Source organism: Haematobia irritans, chromosome 1, assembly GCF_050003625.1.
Source record: "Haematobia irritans isolate KBUSLIRL chromosome 1, ASM5000362v1, whole genome shotgun sequence".
Taxonomy (NCBI): domain Eukaryota; kingdom Metazoa; phylum Arthropoda; class Insecta; order Diptera; family Muscidae; genus Haematobia; species Haematobia irritans.
In genome coordinates, this window is record NC_134397.1 from 253,535,573 (window position 1) to 253,548,508 (window position 12,936).

The following is a 12,936-nucleotide window of genomic DNA, read 5'->3' on the forward strand; positions in this document are numbered from 1 at the left end:
TTTCCTCCCAAACGAAATGTTAGACATACAAATTTCGTTTCTCATTTGCTTTTCGCTGTAAGGAAGTTTCTTTGGGAGAAAGGTATATACCACGATGTAAAAACAATTTCATAAAGACTAACTCAAAAAACAATCTTTTCTGGTTAATTGCATTTTCCCTCACATTTTTCTCACTTCCACGAGGTTTTTTAGTTCTGAGCACCTTTTTCTGTAATACAAATAATGTAGAAGAAATTATTCCATGTTATATATTTTTTATACCCTCCACCATAGGATGGGGGTATATTAACTTTGTCATTCCGTTTGTAACACATCGAAATATTGCTCTAAGACCCCATAAAGTATATATATTCTGGGTTGTGGTGAAATTCTAAGTCGATCTGAGCAAGTCCGTCCGTCCGTCCGTCTGTTGAAATCACGCTAACTTCCGAACGAAACAAGCTATCGACTTGAAACTTGGCACAAGTAGTTGTTATTGATGTAGGTCGGATGGTATTGCAAATGGGCCATATCGGTCCACTTTTACGTATAGCCCCCATATAAACGGACCCCCAAATTTGGCTTGTGATTGCTCTAAACGAAGCAAATTTCATCCGATCCGGCTGAAATTTGGTACATGGTGTTAGTATATAGTCTCTAACAACCATGCAAAAATTGGTCCATATCGGTCCACTTTTACGTATAGCCCCCATATAAACGGACCCCCAAATTTGGCTTGTGATTGCTCTAAACGAAGCAAATTTCATCCGATCCGGCTGAAATTTGGTACTTGGTGTTAGTATATAGTCTCTAACAACCATACAAAAATTGGTCCATATCGGTCCACTTTTACGTATAGCCCCCATATAAACGGACCCCCAATTTTGGCTTGATATTGCTCTAAAAGAAGCAAATTTCATCCGATCAGGCTGAAATTTTGTACATGGTGTTAGTATATGGTCTCTAATAACCATGCAAAAATTGGTCCATATCGGTCCACTTTTACGTATAGCCCCCATATAAACGGACCCCCAAATTTGGCTTGCGATTGCTCTAAGAGAAGCAAATTTCATCCGATCCGGCTGAAATTTGGTACATGGTGTTAGTATATGGTCTCTAACAACCATGCAAAAATTGGTCCACATCGGTCCATAATTATATATAGCCCCCATATAAATCGATCCCCAGATTTGTCCTCCGGAGCCTCTTGGAGGAGCAAACTTCATCCGATCCGGTTGAAATTTGGAACATGGTGTTAGAATGTGGTCTCTAACAAACACGCAAGAATTGGTCCATATCGGTCCATAATGATATATAGCCCCCATATAAAGCGTTCCCCAGATTTGATCTCCGGAGCTCTTGGATGAGCAAAATTCATCCGATCCGGTTGAAATTTGCAACGTGGTGTTAGTATAAGGCCGCTAATAACCATGCCAAAATTGGTCCATATCGGTCTATAGTTATATATAGGCGATCCCCAATCACACAAAAATTGGTCCATATCGGTTCATAATCATGGTTGCCACTCGAGCCAAAAATAATCTACCAAAATTTTATTTTTATAGAAAACATTGTCAAAATGTTATTTCTGTAGAAAACATTGTCAAAATGTTATTTCTATAGAAAATTTTGTCAAAATTTTATTTCTATAGAAAATTTTGACAAAATTTTATTCCTATAGAAATTTTTTTCCAAATTTTATTCCTATAGAAAATGTTGTCAAAATTTTACTTCTATAGAAAATGTTGTCAAAATTTTATTTCTATAGAAACTTTAAACTTAATTATATACGTATTTAATCGGCCTTTTTTAATATATACCACGTATGGACTATGTGGTATATATTACGGTGTTAGGAAGTTTTAAGATACCTTGCCATCGGCTTCAGTAGAAGTTTCTACGCAATCCATGGTGGAGGGTACATAAGCTTCGGCCTGGCCGAACTTACGGCCGTATATACTTGTTTAATTTTACGTTTCGCCTGGACGGAGAATCGAACCGCGGACCTTGCAATTTGTAAGCCAGCACACTATCCACTGAGCTACGTAGCTAATAGCTAACTATCCATATAAGTTATATTAATATAGCATAGCTTGCGGCGCCCACGAGCCGATTAAACAAACTTTATTTAACAGAAACAAACATTTAGTTGGGCACCGTGGAGCAGTGGTTGCTACGTCCGCCTTGCATGCCAAGGGTCATGGGTTCGAGCCCTGCATCGACCGAACTTTTTTTTACATATATTCCAGATATGTTCGGAAAATTCCGAAAAGATGTTCAACATTACCCAGCAAAAAAAGAGCTTCAAAAAAAGTAGTTTGGATCCCCAATCTGTGATCCGGAAGTAGTGCAAACTTGGATCATCTCCAATGAATTTTACATGGACTTGTCATAGGACGGAAGTACTCCCTTTTTGGATCCTTTGCATTGCTTTAGAAGTTGTGCCCTGGAAGTTAATTTGAATGAAGAAATTTAAAAAGCGAAAAAAAAATTTTTTTTCTCAACCAATTTCATTTTTTTTTCATCCATATGTTTTATTACACAATTATTTTCCTATTATCTAATTTTTACAATTTGAAAAATTTTTTCGCTCCGACCAGGGGTTGAACCTGGGTTTGCTGGCACTATAACAGAACGCCTTAGCACACTCAGCCACCAACGCCATTGAACATAAAGCGTCGAAAGGTCAATTCAAATGTTTGTGATATGATCGTATTACGACACCAAGGAATAACATAATAATTACTTCTCGAGATGTTCTTTATTAGTATGAACGAAAAAATAAGAAACGCAGGTTCAAATCTCACCAGCGGCAATTTTTTTTATCAAATATTTTTCTAAAAAAATATTTTTTTTATGTCATGCATCGTTTTTATTTTTTATTTTCGGCATATATTTTCGTATAAATATATTTTTCCATTAAAAATCAACAAAAAAATTAAAAATTCCCGTAATTTGCAAAACCTTCTCAAAAGAACTTCCATGGAAGCGAAAAAGTCAAACGGCACAGGTTCAAATCCCAGCGGGGATGAAATTTATTTTTTTTTATTATTTTTTTACTTTTTTTATTAATTTCTATTTTTTTAATTTTTTTATTAGTTTTCTATGTTTTTGTAAAATTTAATTGTAAAAAATTTGCACTTAAAATAACCTGATTGCTTTCTTTCTAATACTTGTCCACAAGGACTGCATCGGAAGTAGGAAATAATCATTGGGGGATCCCAAGATGTGCTTTAGAAGAAGTGTTTGTGCACTTGTCCAAAAGGACTGCATCGGAAGTGGAAAAAATTTATTGGGGTATCCCACGATGCGCTTTAGAAGAAATGTTTGTGAAGTTGTCCAAAAGGACTGCATCGGAAGTTGAAAAAACTCAACGGGGGATTCTGGGATGGGCTTTAAATGAAATGTTTGTGGAACAACTTCCAATTTTTTTGCTGGGTACATACTACTATATTAAATTTTTACTATGAACTGTAAAATGTGTCTTATTAAAGACTTAAAGTTAGAAAAGAACAGTGCTTGGTATAAACGAAATAGACTGTGTTGTTGGTTCAAAAATATTTTTTTTTTATTGAAAAAATAAAAATGTTGTAACAAACGAATTTTTTTGGTGATAAAAGTTTAAAATTCTCAAAGCAATTAAAAAAACTCTAAAAAACGTTTTCCAAACGTTTTTTTTCTTTGCGTGTAAGGCGGCATGTGTGTGTGGGTGTCTTCTGTATTTTTTTCTTTTTAATGGGATGATTGCATATGGTCATATGGAAATGTGTGTTCTCTGGTAAAGAGGAACATTTATTCGTTATGTCATTTGTCAATGCATTTATTATTATGGCAAGTTGAATGGCTGGGTGGACAATCAAGATACCATCAATACCACCACTGCCTATTTATCAAACACTTTGCCTTTATATAGACCACTATTGCCATATTGGGTCCTGGTCTGTTCTTTCTTTCTGCATTGCAATATCTAAGCATTTATAATCACCTAGCCAAGTACCAATATCATCGTCATCGTCATCGTCATCACCATCATTATCCTTGTCGCCATTTGTTGTGATGGCACCATAGTAGAATGTCACCTCTTCGCACATCCATTATGGAATCACAAAAACAAAAATTGAATCACACTTTACATCAAAGCTTACGATGATGCAAATGAATATCGAATATGTTTAGAGGCATTGAACAACCTTTGTGTATCTGGGTAGGATGATCCGAGGTGGCATACATAGTTGGAAAGTTTTGGTAAGGGCAACTAAGAATTTAGTTATGGATGGATGACTTAATATTAATCGAGATGCAAGATATGAACTTGCTGGCTATATGCCATCAACGTTAACCTCAAGAACTGTAATTTTACTATTATACCAAAATGTCTTCTTTATCCAACAACAACAAAAATAGAAATTTATTAGACATTTGGAAAAAGGAAGGAAATAAAATCGAAAACATAAGAAAAAAGTTCATTCTTGGTTTTGTTAATAATCAAGGATATCATCAATTTATATAGCAAAATTTTTTCTATAGGATATTAATATCCTGAGCCGGAATCAAAAGGTGAGAGTGGGGAAAATTAAATACTTTGATATTTAATGTATAATGGGGAAAACTGGTATTAGGGTAATTTAATTTTATTACGAAAATAGATACACCACGAATATAAGAAAATGCTTCTATGTAAGAACCACAAAAAGCTGATTGTGTAAACATTTTTCTTACACAGAATAATTCAGACATTTTAGTGACCAACAATAATATCCTTAGATTGTAAAATGAAAATAAAAAATTGGAACATGAAGCAAAAATTAAATTAAATATTACAATTTGTTCACTCAAAAAATTTGCTTGGATCCAAAGATTTTTACCTTCCTTGAAGGATTTTGGTATTGATTTCGAGCCAAAGATTCGGTTTCTTTAAAATAAAGACATTTTTTACGGACCTCCTTGGCTTTAAATATAGAACTAATAAAATTAAAATTGGATACATATCTCATTCATCGAATTTTTATTATCTTTTTGCGATATATTAATAAAGTTATTTATGTACAAACAAATTCCAATTTCAAAATGCAAATTATGCCAGGTACCTTAAATAAAAAACAGTTTTTTTTAATGTTAGAAAAAACTTTAAACCAAATATGCAAATCCTTAAAATTAGTCTTAGCCTATATTTGAAGCGATTTTGTCTTAAATTTAAAAATTCAATATGTCAGTTGAGTTAAAGACGATTTCTTTAAATTAAAACTGTTTTTCTTTATTTTAAGAAAAATTTGCCTTACTTCAAAGATCTACAACTTTAGCAGAAAGACGCAAAATTTCAAGATTTGTGTCCTAAATTTAATGAAAAAAATTGTGAAGCAAGGTTTATAAACTTTCTTTTAATTAAAATGTCATTATTTTAAAGAATTTTGTACTTAACATTGCGTAAATTTCGAGTCCTAAAATTTAAGTTGCATAATCTTCCATAGTAGGTAAATATTTTTTTCAGTGTTTCTTTGAGAAAAAAGAAAACAAAAACGAATAAATAAATTGTATAAATAAATTAAATTAAAGTAAACAAGTAAGGAATGATCTAAATTTTCGATACCATATCACATCCGTCAAATGTGTTGGGGGCTATATATAAAGGTTTGTCCCAAATACATACATTTAAATATCAATCGATCTGGACAGAATTTGATAGACTTTTACAAAATCAATAGACTCAAAATTTAAGTTGGCTAATGCACTAGGGTGGAACACAATTTTAGTAAAAAACAAGTAAGGAAAGTCTAAAGTCGGGCGGGGACGGCTATATTATACCCTGCACCACTTTGTAGATCTAAATTTTCGATACCATATCACATCCGTCAAATGTGTTGGGGGCTATATATAAAGGTTTGTCCCAAATACATACATTTAAATATAACTCGATTTGGACAGAATTTGATAGACTTTTACAAAATCTATAGACTCAAAATTTAAGTTGGCTAATGCACTAGGGTGGAACACAATTTTAGTAAAAAAAGTATGGGAAAGATTTAAATCTGAAGCAATTTTAAGGAAACTTCGCAAAAGTTTATTTATGATTTATCTCTCGATATATATGTTTAGGAAAATTAGAGTCATTTTTACAACTTTTCGACTAAGCAGTGGCGATTTAACAAGGAAAATGTTGGTATTTTGACCATTTTTGTCGAAATCAGAAAAACATATATATGGGAGATATATCTAAATCTGAACTGATTTCAATCAAATTTGGCACACATGACTATATTACTAATTGTACTCTTAGTGCAAAATTTCAACCACATTGGGCCACAACTCTGGTTTTTTTGGGGCCATATAAGTCCATATCGGGCGAAAAATATATATGGAAGCTACAATGCTAATTCTACTCCCTGTGCAAAATTTCAACTAAATCGGAGCAAAAAATTGGCCTCTGGGGTCATATGAATGTAAATCGGGCGAAAGCTATATATGGGAGCTATATCTAAATCTGAACCGATTTCAATAAAATTTGGCACACTTGACTACACTACTAATTCTACTCCCTGTGCAAAATTTCAACCAAATTGGGGTAAAACTCTGGCTTCTGGGACCGTATTAGTCCATATCGGGCGAAAGATATATATGGGAGCTATATCTAAACCTGAACCGATTTCTTCCAAAATCAATAGAGATCTATTCTGAGCCAAGACACATACTTGTGGCAAATTTGAAGTCGATTGGACTAAAACTGCGACCTAGACTTTGATTACAAAAATTTGTTCACGGACAGACGGACATGGCTATATCGACTCAGGAGCCCACCCTGAGCATTTTTGCCAAAGACACCATGTGTCTATTTCGTCTCCTTCTTCACGGATGAAAAAGAGTGTTTTTCATATGTTTGGCTATAAACATTATATGTTTGGAACACAAATTTTTAAACACAATATTTTTGAGTGCAAGCATATAATGTTCATAAACTAGCATAACATGTTTGGGACATATATGTTAATATGTTAGAACATATTATGTTTGGGACATAATATGTTTGTAAATATAATATGCTTGGATGCAAACATATATTAATTTAGAAATAGCCTATAAACATATATGTGTTTAGTAGCTTGGAGCGCTATTTAACAGGGAGCGATATTGAATTAAGTTGGTGGTTGTTGCTTGTTATTACAAAATTAACATTTTATTTTTCCTTGGGCAATTGATCAGCTACTTCTTTGATCCTTACAAACTGTGTGGTCCGCTGTTCGAATCCCCGTCCGGCAAAAGGTAAAATTAAAATAAAAAAATCATAAAATTGAATAATTTCTTCTACAATGTTTGTATTACAGAAAAAGGTGCTAAGAACTAAAAAATCTCGTGGAAGTGAGAAAGATGTCGGGGAATATACAATTGGGCAGAAACAAAATTTTGAGCATTCAGGTCGAAAACCTATGTTGTTAGCACCTATATTACCTGTTTATTTTCATAATTCATTATGATTGTAAATATATAAATAAATAAAATTTTGAGCACAATATTGTTTGGGAGAATTTTTTTAAGCATATAATATTTTTGGGTGCAAAATGCTTCCAAACATATTATATGGTCACATAATAACATATTGTTTTTTGGAAGACAACATTATTGAATTTGGATGCAAAAATACAAAATGTTTGGAACTTAGACTACCCAAACATATATTGTTTAGACCAATATGCTTTCAAACATATTATATATTGGTAGAGATCAAACATATAAATGTTTGGGCAATACCCAAAAATGTATATGCTTGAAGCAAAATATGTTTGGGAGTATATGTTACAGAAGCGATTTTTTGTAAGAGTGTGGGTGTTGCAAACATATGCACTAACTTATAATACCCTGTTCCACAGTGTGGTGCAGGGTATAACAAGTAACGATAGTCTAAGGTTGGGTGGGGCCGACTATGTTATACCCTTCACCACTAAGTATGTATACCAAAATTTTTGATATCATCCCAGCAAAAACTCTCATTACCCGGTAATCTTGTATGTAAACCTATTTAAAAATTAATAACCACTTATTAATTGGCATCGCTCCGGATTACATTTACATACGCATGTCCTAGGAGGAAAGTATTTCTCCCCAGGCATACTTTCGGCCATGAAGTAAATAGTGCTTTTAGAGCATATAATCACCTAATAAGTAATCACTTATTCGTAGATACACCAACATTTGCAAAATAACCACTTATTGTCTCAGGCAACCAAATCTCGAAAATATTGGTTTAAAAAATTTAGATTAAATTTAGAACATTTTAACTAAACAGTATTACAAACGCTGACATCACGGCGATATCACAAAAATAAGTACATATTTTTCGACAAATTCAAGAAAATTTATTAGACATAATTAATTTTTTTTCCACTTGTTAAAGAAAACTTTGTAGTTTGAAGGAAAAAAATGGAGTTCAAAATTGCAAGAATGTCTTTTGTGACATACGAACTTCGTGATGAACGCATTTATAGTAAAATTTACAAATTTAAAGAAATAATGAACTATTTTGTGCGAAATACGAATTTTAGTAAATCTTTATGCTTAATTTGTGTATAACTTATTCCCCTTTTTTAAGTTAATTTAACTAATGTTCTTAAAAAATATTAGAGTAAAGGAAACTTTTTCCAAATTCCATGTACTAAAATAAAATTAAATTTGCTTTAGTGAAATAGAGGGTTCACTTTTTTTTGAGTGTACTTCATAGTAAAAATATTTTTTTTAATCTCAAAAACAAAAAAAAAAACTTTAAATCAAAGATTCAAAATCCTCAAAAAACGTATTAGCCTGTATTTGAAAATTTGTTATCTTTAAACCTAAGCTTCAGTTTATTTAAAGATTATTTCTTTTAATCAAATAAGTTTTTCTTTAATTTAGGGAAAATGTTTACCGATAAACATTGTTGGGGGGGGGGGCTATAATTTTTCTAGGGGAGGTGCTTAGCTTCCCCAGGACACCCTAGCTACGCCAATGCTCATAGCTCTCTACCTTTTGACATTTGTTCGCTCATTCGCAGAGCGCAAGGCTGGCTCTTAACCCTTTGACTACCCGTGTCGACTTTGAAGGACATTCGAAAACGACAACAAATTCTATTTCTCCATTTAGTTTCGATTTATTTCTCGTTGTTATTTTAAAGTAGAGGCTTTAATCTACATTAGCTATAAATATTTCATATTGAGCGCTAAAATGCATTTTTAAATGTACACGCAAAAAATAATTCTTTCCTTCCAAACGAAATTTTAGATAAAACAAGTAAGGAAAGTCTAAAGTCGGGCGGGGCGACTATATTATACCCTGCACCACTTTGTAGATCTAAATTTTCGATACCATATCACATCCGTCAAATGTGTTGGGTGCTATATATAAAGGTTTGTCCCAAATACATACATTTAAATATCACTCGATTTGGACAGAATTTGATAGACTTTTACAAAATCAATAGACTTAAAATTTAAGCTGGCTAATGCACTAGTAAAAAAATATGGGAAACATTTAAATCTGAAGCAATTTTAAGGAATCTTCGCAAAAGTTTATTTATGATTTATCGCTCGATATATATGTATTAGAAGTTTAGGAAAATTAGAGTCATTTTTACAACTTTTCGACTAAGCAGTGGCGATTTTACAAGGAAAATGTTGGTATTTTGACCATTTTTGTCGAAATCAGAAAAACATATATATGCGAGCTATATCTAAATCTGAACCGATTTCAATCAAATTTGCCACACATGACTATACTACCAATTGTACTCCTTGTGCAACATTTCAAGCTAATCGGTATAAAACTCTGGCTTCTGGGTCCATATAAGTGCATATCGGGCGAAAGATATATATGGGAGCTGTGTCTAAATCTGAACCGATTTCAATCAAATTTTTCACATTTGACTATACTACTAATTGTACTCCTAGTGCAAAATTTCAACTAAATTCGGCCAAAAACCTGGCTTCTGGGGCCATATAAGTCCATATCGGGCGAAAGATATATATGGGAGCTATATCTAAATCTGAACCGATTTCAATCAAATTTTGCACACTTGAATATACGACTAAGTGGTATGTTTGTACAAAATTTCAAGCAAATCGGTATAAAACTCTGGCTGCTGGGTCCATATTAGTGCATATCGGGCGAAAGATATATATGGGAGCTATATTTAAATCTGAACCGATTTCAATCAAATTTTGCACACTTGACTATACGACTAAGTGGTATGTTTGTACAAAATTTCAAGCAAATCGGTATAAAACTCTGGCTGCTGGGTTCATATTAGTGCATATCGGGCGAAAGATATATATGGGAGCTATATCTAAATCTGAACCGATTTCTTCCAAAATCAATAGGGTTTTATTCTGACCCAAATTAGGAACATGTGCCAAACTTGAAGGCGATTGGACTTAAATTGCGACCTAGACTTTGATCACAAAAATGTGTTCACAGACAGACGGACGGACGGACAGACGGACATGGTTATATCGACTCAAGGACCCACCCTGAGCATTATTGCCAAAGACACCATGTGACTATCTCGTCTCCTTCTGGGTGTTACAAACATATGCACTAACTTATAATACCCTGTTCCACAGTGTGGCGCAGGGTATAAAAACTTCGTTTCTCATTTGCTTTTTTCTTTAAGGAAGTTTATTTGGAAGAAAAGTATATCCCTTTTTGATAAACGTTTATTTTTTTCCAGGATGTAAAAACAATTTCATAAAAAGATTGCATTTTCCCTCACATCCTTCTCAATTCCACGAGGTTTTTTTAGTTCTTAGCACCTTTTTCTGTAATACAAACAATATAGAAGGAATTACACACTATCCACTGAGCTATGTAGCTGTTATTGTCATCAATAGACAATTGCGGCGCACACGAGCCGATTTAACAAACTTTATTTAGCAGAAACATACATTTAGTTGGGCGTTGCAGGCCAAGGGTCGTGGGTTCGATTTCTGCTTCGACCGAACATCTAAAACTTTTTTGTTTTTATAAATGTAATATTCTAGATATGTTCGGAAGATTCCGAAAAGATGTTCAACATCACATACTACTACACTGAAAAAAATATTGTTGTGAGGCCAAAGATTTCACGTCTTTAAAATACGAATGCAAATTTTGCTTAGCGTAGAAGACGCATTTCTTTAATATGAAGTTTTTTTCCTTGTCCAAAAGTCAATAAACTTTTCAATAAAGTCGTATTGTCCTTATAATTCAGTGATTGGACTTAAAAATGGGTATCATAACATGAAAGAACAATTGTTTGGGCTAAGGTCAACTTGACTTTAATAATTCAGAAAAACTCTTTAAAATTAATGAAATTGACTTTAAATTTGTTGTCTTTTTGCATCTTGACCACAAAGCAAAAAATCGTTCAAAAATAGGACATGTTTTTCAACACTTTATTTTAAAGATGTTTTTTACTTGAAACATAGCATAATTTCTACTGGAAGTCATGTCTGAATTTGGAAAATAAAGTTGTCGTTAACTCGTTTTAAAGGACTTTGATAGCATATGAAGAAAAAAAGCTGAGAAAACGAAAAATTAAAAAAATAAAGACTTAAAGTCAGAAAAGAACAGTGCTTGATATGAACGAAACGGACTGCGTTGTTGGTTCAAAAATATTTTTTTTTTTTATTGAAAAAAATTCGTAAAAAACGAATTTTTTTGGTGATAAAAGTTTAAAATTTTCGAAGCAATTCAAAAAACTCTAACCAAAGAAAAACTTTTTCGGTACACGTTGTCCAAACGTTTTTTTTTTCTTTGTGTGTAAGATTTAAATTTTTCTAAAATTTTAAAATGTTGAAAATTCAATTTCAACAATTCTGATTATAATTACCAATTTGTTCGAGGTATCCCTGATTGTAGTCAATCTGATTTAATCTTTCTGGGTCCTCTCGTCAGTCTCTTGAAAATGAAAAGAAAATGTCAGGCAATGTGTGTCCGGTTTTGGTCTTTTAACACCCAGCAAACAAATTTGGAAGTTGTCCCAAAACTTTAAAAGCACTTCCAAAAATGTCCCTCCACATATGCTCTTTATTTTAACTACACTGAAAAAAGATATTCACGTGATATTAAAGATTATGCAGCCTAAATTTTAGGATGCGAAATTAACAAATAATTAAGGACAAATTTCTTTAAAATAATGAAATTTTAATTAAAATAAAGTTTATAATCTTTGCTTCAAAATTTTTTTTATTAAATTTAGGACACAAATTTTGTAAATTTACGTCCCTCCCTTAAATTCATATGTATTTGAAATAAGGCTAATTTTCCTTAAAGTAAAGAAATACATTTTTGAAGAAGAAATTGTCCTTAAATTAACTGAAATATTGAAACTTTAAATTTAAAATAAAAATTCTTCAAATATAGGCTAAGACTTATTTTGAGGATTTAGCGTCTTTGGTTTAAAGTTTTTTTTTTTTTTTTTGAATTAAGAAAACATTTTTCATTTTGAAGCATCCGTTATAATTTGGAATTTTTAACTGATATTTGTTTGTACGTGAGTACCTTTATTAATAAACCACGAAAAGATAATGAACATTTGATAAATGAGATCTGTAACCTAATTTTAATTTTATTGGTCCTAGGTCGCTAAAAAATTCTTTATTGTAAAGAAGCTGCATTTTTGGCTCGGAGTCAATACCAAAAAAGGAAGGTCAAAATCTTTGGATCCAAGCAAACTTTTGTTGAGTGTACGATTTTTTTTTGTAAGATTTTTTTAAATCAATTTTTTATCGACTCGATTTTTTTCATATTTTTATACCCACCACCATAGAATGGTTACGGGGGTATAATAAGTTTGTCATTCCGTTTGTAACACATCGAAATATCGATTTCCCACTATATAAAGTATATATATTCTTGATCAGGGAGATTCTAAGACAATATAAGCATGTCCGTCTGTCTGTCTCCTGTAATGACGCTACAGCCTTAGGTTAGGTTAGGTGGCAGCCCGATGTATCAGGC

General features: G+C 32.5%; 1 protein-coding gene across 1 annotated transcript in view; it reads right to left on the reverse strand.

The window, feature by feature from the left end:
* The window catches only part of Tusp (WD40 superfamily protein Tusp), a 121,433-nt gene that overhangs the window by 80,224 nt on the left and 28,273 nt on the right, over nt 1-12,936 (reverse strand). The window lies entirely within an intron of this gene.